Genomic DNA, 8,521 nt, shown 5'->3' on the forward strand with positions numbered 1-8,521 from the left:
TTGTGAATCATTGTCTAACGGAACTCGGCCAAACAGAGGCATTCTTATTTTCATAAAAAATGAACTAATCGAGAATGATAGTCTTTGTTCCTGTGGTCGAAATTATGCTGATAGTAATAATTTTTCTTCTGCAGTGTTTGAGTTTACCGTGTTTAAATACAAGTTTACAAGTGTAATATCCTCCTTGTGGTGTTCCCTGGCTACCGATAAAATTTTTAATTATATCGGAAGTTAATTCAAGCGGCGACAAACTTATGTAGGCCTTATGTAAAAGAATTTAAGTTTATCTAAAATATTATTTAATTTTTAGAAGTGGCTGCTTTTGGATAGTAAGTACGTGATCTCCGACAGTCGAGTATGCTCGACTGTAGCAACGGCCGACTAGTTTTTATAGCAATATTAAATTCCAATTTTTAAATGGACCACCATTTATGTAAGCAGTTTTACAACTTATCAATTTAAATGCGCACAGTAATGTTTCTCTTTATGTTTTTCATCACATCTCAATTCCCATTTCTTGCTTTTGTTCTTTTAGAAACTGAACAAGTCGCGCACAGTTCGATTTTGCTGTCAAGGCTATGAGGGCAATCTTTCTGACAGTCAAGCCAGCTGCAAGCCCATTTTCCGCCGTGGCTGTGGGCGTGGCAGCTGCCTTATGCCCGATATTTGCAGTTGCGAGGAAGGTTACACCGGCAAACACTGCACCCAGCGTTAGTAGTTCGCCTTAAAAAAATGATAACCTCATCTGATAGTTCAAGGTCATTGCAGGCTGTGATCATGATCGTTGGGGATTGGACTGTAAGAATCCGTGCCAATGTCGAAATGATGCTGTTTGCGACAATAAGACCGGAGTGTGTCATTGCATTGCCGGCTGGGCCGGCCAGTTGTGAGTAATGTAAACGATTTCTAATTTAATCATTTCAGTCATGAGTAACGATTGCTTCCAGCTGCGAACAGCCCTGTCCACCGGGAACTCATGGCGTCATGTGCCGAAAGATGCGGATGCGCTGAGAGATTGTGTCACCCTCAGACCGGAGAGTGTATTCGACAGGATCATGTGGGTGCTTTAAATGTCAGCCATGTCGTGCTTGAGACCATCAACTCGACAATGGCAAATCTCACACACAATATTAATAACATTGCCAAGCGAATTGGGAGCATGCCGGAGGGTAGCCTTGATCAGGCCTCGCCGAGTCCTCTGCCCGAGGTCATACTGATCAAACAGCCTGTTCAGGAGGGCTCGCACACCCCCAAGATTATACTGCATGAGTCCAGCAATGCTCTCCTAGAGAACTTGCACACAGCCGCAGCTGCTGGTGTACCAGCTCCAGAAATAATACAGGGTCGCAGGAGCATTCACCTCAGCTGAACTTGGCAGGATTTGCATCTGGCGAGACCAATCCAAGTAGAAACCCTCATGATTATGATGCCAGCCTACTGAGTACTTTGATCTTTATACTTCTTGCACTAATGACTGCCATTATACTTGGCTTTCTTTATGTCTATCGACGCTATCATGTCCAGAAGGAAGCTGTCATTTACAATGCCAGTGGAACGATTACAACTCATCCACATCCACATGTCGTTACCAATTCCAATCTCAATCCAGAGGTTGTTATTAATGAGTCAGGTGCATTGGGAAAAATATTAAACCTCCAGCCGCCGAAGAAAAATTTATACTTGCAATCCCAAATGCGGTCCTATTGAAGTGTGTTTGCAAAGTAAATGTGCTTGTGAGAATATTAATGAAATTATTTTAAAAACTGGTCAAAAAATTAATTTCCGACTAACGTCGATCTAAAATAAAAAGAAAATTCTGGGAGAATCACTAACAGAACAAACACAATTAGAATGGCAACCGACAAGGAGACCTAGGCCAAGACCTAGACCTAAACCAAAGCCCAAACCTTAACTAAAGCCCAGACCTAAACCTAAGCCTAAGCTAAGACCAACGAGGAGGCCTAGACCTAGTCCTAGACCGACCATAAGACCCAGACCGACCATAAGACCCAGACTGACCAGAAAGCCTATACCTAGACCGACTCATCACACAAGAAGACCACCTCAACCTACTTTCCACCCGAGGAGAACACCTAGACCTACACCTACCCAGCACACCAGGAAACCACATAGACCTACTCGTCATACAAATCCTACTCGCCACACCGCCATACAAAGCCTACTCACCAAACAAAATCGACTCATACTACAAATCCTACTTACCACACAAAATCAACTCACTATACAAAACCTACTCACCATACAAAATCTACTCACCATACAAAAACTACTCACCATACAAAAGCTACTCAACATACAAAACCAACTGATTATACAAAAACTACTATCCCTACAAAACTCACTCTACATACAAAATCTACTCATACACCAACACCATCTCCTATTTCACTTGAGCCTCCACCGCCACCGCCACCCCCACCAGATCCAACATCACCAGAGCCACCACCACCGGATCCAGCATCACGGATCCGCCACCACCTGATCCAACAACATCAACACATACAAGACCCCCAACCATAATCCCAAAACCTACAACAGCACAATCTACAACACCGCAGCCTACAATGCCGATACCTTCAACTACTAGTCCAAAGCCTACAGCAACGCAGACTTCACCTTCAACAAGGAAATCTATAACATCATCGACTATAAAGAAACCTACAACAAAACAAACCACATCATCCTCTACGTAGATGCAAATGCTCTCTCCAACACAAGCTTTCTTACAAGGTTGAAAGGTAGGACACTTTATGCCAGTTACAGCGACAAACCAGGATCAACGCAATGGTAAAATATGTATACACGAAACTATTAATACCCATATTCATTAAACTGGGTTGATTTATATACTGAAAATTATGTTAATTTTTAATAATTTATAAACATTATCGATAGAAGTAAAGGCGTTGAATCTGAGTTTTGTTGAACGATTATAAGCAATTAAGAATTAGATGTAGTTCATCATTTTGTCCGTTTTTGGCACTTTGCTTAAAAAGCACATATGGCAGATCTATAATTATGCTTAACCCAAATTTTGTTAGCGTGACCATATGGTCACACGCAAAAGACATTTAATAAAACGTAATTTTTAGACAACACATTGATTGACACAGTTTCTTGAAATTAGCTGAACGAAAAATGCACGTTAAGTTGCTTAATAGTTTCTGCAAAGCACCATGGGCGATATTTCGATTTTGACGGCATAAACTCTTAATGTAAAGACTTAAAAGATTTGATGACTTGGAAATTGGACGGTATAAATATTGTCAAAAGCTCTAAAAGTAAAGCTAAGCAGTTGAAATTTTCTACAAATATTACCTATACCACTGCGGACGGCAGTTAGCGCTAGTGACGAAAATCGGTCAAAATGTGCAAAAGGCAAATATACACCTAAAATGATATTGACTGACTGTGAGTGAAAATAGACGTGTTTTTTAGAGGCTCCGTCGATCTTCAAAATTACATCAAGCTAGGAGGTTCCGCCCCTGCTCGCTTCGCTCGCCAACCCCCGGCTCAGTCCGATATGAACCAACTTCGGTAAGGATGTATAAGACTAACTTAAATGCATATTCCATAAGTTTGGTTATTATATCTCATAAAACAAAAAAGTTTTTCATACTAAAAGTTGATTTTCGACCGATTGTTTCTATAGGCACTATATGATATAGTAGTCCGATCGAAAAAAGAAACAAGCTTGATCCGCCTGCAATATAGAGGAATCTACATACCAAGTTTGGTGTCACTAGCTTTTAAATTGTTCTTATAATTTGGATATGCAATTTTTTAATTACGCACATATTCGTTAAAACAAACCCAATAGACCCCTGTACTTTTTTTAAGTTCGGGGTCTAAAAATGTTATTTGGATTTACATATAGCAGTGTTTGGTAAGCTGGCGAGTTTGGAACCTAAGTAGTGCATGATGTGTTAAACCCAGGTGCAATAAGGAGCGGAACCTAAGCCCTCTAACAGGCAAAATCGAAATAGTCATTCAATCAAGTTGATATTTATTTTATAAGTAGTTATATGTTACAGACGGTCTTGTCGGCTAGAGCGTGAAAAATATGGCCGTTCGCTTGCATCACAAGGGAGTATCGCACGCGACTCATAACGATAAGTTTAGTCATTTCTTGCTTCTAAAGTTCTTTTTGAGTTAGTAATCACTATATATAACTATCTCAAAAAACATAAAAGTTTTTTATACTAAGACTTGATTTTCGCCCGATCGGTCCTATGACAGCTATATGATATAGTGGTCCGATTTGAACCAACTTTGGTCAGGATATATAAAACCAAGTAAAATGCTTATTGTATCTGTTTGGTTGAGATATCTCATAAAACCAAAAAGTTTTTCCTACTAAAGCGTGATTTTCGACCGATAGATATATGTGTATATAAAGTAAACAGGTAATATCTTTCAAACCCCTGAGCCAAAATTCATGTTTCATATACCAAAAAACGTAAAATACGTACGGACGTAGAATACGTACGTATTAAAATGTAACAGAAATCGTTAGAGCCGTTTTGTCAGAAATCGCCAAAATGTAAGCTAAAAAACATATAAGATAAAATACATGTAAAATGTTACCTGAGTACTTTAGAAAACAAGGGGGCTCCGCCCCCGGCTCGCTTCGCTCGTGGTGAAGTGCGGCTACAGTAAAGCACGCTCAACAGTAGGATAACCTGAGCCCATGTACTCTTTTATAAAAGTTGATTGTTGCCCATTTTCAATGGGCTCAGGGTATATAAATTACACAAGCGAAACTATGAACAACTTTCGGTTTTCTTAAATCACTGTGTTTATCACTGCAGACTACGTTATTAATGCCCCACTGAACTAATAAATCACTCGGTATTATATTAAACGTATTTAAAATTAATTAGAAATTGATAAATTGGTAAATCGCAAGTCGTAATCGTAATCGCTTGCAATCGATGTAGAGTGTGTCAAGAGTAGCCAAAAACTACAACTTTGCTCAGCCTGCATTCTGGCAGCACCCATTTTCCTCTCTCAGCCTCTCCCTCTCACACAACTCATTCGAGCCTGCCAAAGGCTGCTGCAGTGCGCGCGAAATTTGAAATCAGAGACAATGATAATAAAAGAAAATGTAAAGTTTTTTTTTACAATGATAATAAGCAGATACTTATTGTATATATGTGTGAGAAATCGGAAATATAAGTTATTAAAATTATTGTTTTGCAGCTTTCAGTGCTCGGCAAAGATGCAAAAGTAGTGCTGCAAAATGATCGCTTTTTCTCTCATGCAATTTCATGCATAGCTATCAGATTCTGCCCGACTATATTAAAAATTGTGACGACAATAGGAATTTTGCCGTGCAACAATACATACTTATATATTAACACAATCACTGCGGACGGCAGTTCGCGTTAGTGACGAAAGCAGCACGAAGGGTGCGAAAGGCGACTAACTATATATACAGCTAAGTTGGAAAAGTTGCTACGACTGTCCGATCAGATCGAATTATATACCGATCGAAAGGTTTAGTTCTAACTTACAAAATGGCATACTAAAACTTTTTCTAGCGAACCTGGGTCATGAGATACGGGGGTGTGAGTTGGAGGGGAAAAATTTAAATGGTTGCAGCTAATGGGGCTGTTGGGTCTTTTGTTAAAATTTTATATTAAAAATTTTACTACAAAATACGAGTCGATTGATACCTCAATCACCCAAATCCGATAACTGGTTCAAAAGATAAATAAATTTAAAAATTTTAGTGGACTTCTTAAAATGAAATGAAAAGTCAGTTTGTTTGTCTGTTTGTCTGTTTGCATCAAAGCGCTAAAGAAGCTTAAATGTAATGATGGGGACTTATTCCTTTTCGAAAATCTAGAAATGTTTGTTCTACGACTTTTTTAAAAAGACGCTAGCTTAGCGGGAAAACGCTAAATCCCGCTAGAATTGAAACCTCAACAGTTTGTATGTCTGTTTGCATCAAAGCGCTAAAGAAGCTTAAATCTAATGATGGGGACTTATTCCTTTTCGAAAATCTAGAAATGTTTGTTCTACGACTTTTTAAAAAAACCGCTAGTTTAGCGGGAAAACGCTAAATCCCGCTAGAATTGAAACAGTTTCCAAACCATAGCAGCTACAGATATGTCCTATATATCATTGGAAAGGTGTGTTTGAGGGCTTTTAGGCGAACCCTTAAAGTACTATTCTAAAGTACTCACGTAACATTTTACAGGTGAAATAAAGTTTTTTAGCTTACATTTTGGCGATTTCTGACAAAACGGCTCTAACGATTTCTGTTAATTTTATTTAATTTTAATATGTTGTAATACGTACAATCGCGTTTTTTGGTATATGAAACATAAATTTTGGTTGAGGGTTGGAAGATACACCTGTTAAGTGAATAAATACATTTTCTATCGGTGAAAATCACGTTTTAGTACGAAAAACTTTTTGGTTTTATGAGATATCTCAACCAAACTAAAACAATATGCACTTAACTTGGTTTTATATATCCTGACCAAAGTTGGTTCAAATCGGACCACTATATCATATAGCTGGCATAGGACCGATCGGTCCAATATTAAGTCTTAGTATGAAAAACTTTTTTGTTTAATGAAATATTTTAACCAAACTAATAGAATATGCATATAAGTTAGACTTGTATATCCTGCCAAGTTTATTTAAAAATGTTAGATTAAACTAAATTTCGTTCGTCACAAAATTGGATATCAGAAATTTTGGGGTTAGAAATTGCTTTCGTCACTAGACTTTTACCTCGTGTAGAGGTTTTTTTGTGGGATTATATTTTAATCAAATTGTATATTTGTACGTTCACAAATTATACATTAACATTTTCATTACGTGATATCGGTAACCAAAAAAAAATGGGTACTATTTCGTACTGTCTTTGTGCGCGCCTTGCATACAAACGTATATATGCTGTCTCGCTCGCACGTTCGATTTGCCATGCAAATGTAATTATTGAATTAAATGTAATTTCGAAATAAGTTCTCTAATTATGGGTCAATCGCTTTGAAATTTTTAGGGTCGTATAATACGCATACTTCTCAACTGATTGTTCAGTTAGAGAGTGCTATGTCATAAATTGCGCCTGTAAATAAATTTGTGCAATTTGTGGGCGAAGGGGGCGTGGCATCCAAAATTGGAAACAAACTTGACCTGCGTATGGTATTCACAAGCCTGCATTCCAAATTTGAAGTCTCTAGCACATATAGTATCTGAAATCGACAAGTTCAAACAGACGGACAGACAGACGGACAGGGCTAGATCGACTCGGCTGTTGATCCTGATCAAGAATATATATACTTGATGAGGTCTGCCTCCCCTCCTTCTGCCTATTACGCACATATTCTTTAAAACAAACTTAATAGACCCCTGTACTTTTTTTAACCCGTAAGACCGTCTGTAGACGGTCATCCGTTTTTAAAATATAAATGAAAATAAAAAATAGATAGTAAATATTCAAATATCACTGTTATTTCTTTAAATATATATAAGTTAACACTGACTGACGCTCTTTTTTCCCCCGCCCCCTATGCCAGCCAAAATTCGCTGCTGCAACAACAACGTCAGCGGTTCGTTGGAAATATCCGGTAACTTCTCAGCACTTTGGCGATCAGCAGTTTGGGGCAGGCGTGTGCAGCGTCGACTCAGCGAAACCACGGCAACTGCATGCGACGGCCAGGCGGTCAAATTGCAGCGTTGGCATACCGACGTCGACGCCAGCGCCGCTGACGACGCCTCTAAAGACTTCGTGGGAATCAGAGCCTGCCGACGAAGACAGAACTCCTTGGACCGGCGATTCAATTAGACTACTTTGTATTTGACTACAATTAAACAAACATTATTATAACGTTTGAACTAAAATACTTCGAATGATTTATTGAAGGGATCTTAATTACAACTGAAATATTGCTTAAACAATGAACTTAAAGGATTCCATGATGTTCAGGTAATATCAGTCAGGCGCCCATGGTTTGCCACGACTTAACTGGCGCCCACTTTGCAAGGAAAATGCATCCTTTAACTAGTTCTAAGTGCAAAAAAAATAAAACAAAAGTGAAAAAAATAAAAATAAAAATATGAAAAGTAAAAAAAAAAATTAATAAAGTAATAATAGAAAAACATATACAGTAAAAAAAGAAAAATATGAAGAAAAAATTAAAGTGAGAATAAAAAAGAAAAATAAACTAGTGGGCCGGTGCTACAGTCGAGAATACTCGACTGTCGGAGATCCCGTACTTACTATGACAAAAACTAATAATGGAAAAAATTAAAAAATATTTAGTTAACTTAAATGTATATTCTATCGGATTGGTTACGATGTCTCATAAAACATAAAAGATTTTCATACTAAGACTTGATTTTTGCCCGATCGGTCTTATGACAGCTATATGATAGAGTGCTCCGATTTGAACCAACTTTGGACTAGATATATAAAACCTAGTTATATTCTTATTGTATCAGTTTGTTTACGATATCTTATAAAACAAAAAAGTTTTTCATA

At 37.9% G+C, this 8,521-nt stretch overlaps 1 pseudogene; it reads left to right on the top strand.

Moving 5' to 3' along the window:
* The first annotated feature begins 462 nt into the window (after nucleotides 1–462).
* On the top strand, nucleotides 463–7,825 carry LOC117782598 (annotated as a pseudogene).
* The last annotated feature ends 696 nt before the right edge of the window (nucleotides 7,826–8,521 follow it).

This window comes from Drosophila innubila (genome assembly GCF_004354385.1).
Source record: "Drosophila innubila isolate TH190305 chromosome 2L unlocalized genomic scaffold, UK_Dinn_1.0 5_B_2L, whole genome shotgun sequence".
In the NCBI taxonomy this organism is placed as follows: domain Eukaryota; kingdom Metazoa; phylum Arthropoda; class Insecta; order Diptera; family Drosophilidae; genus Drosophila; species Drosophila innubila.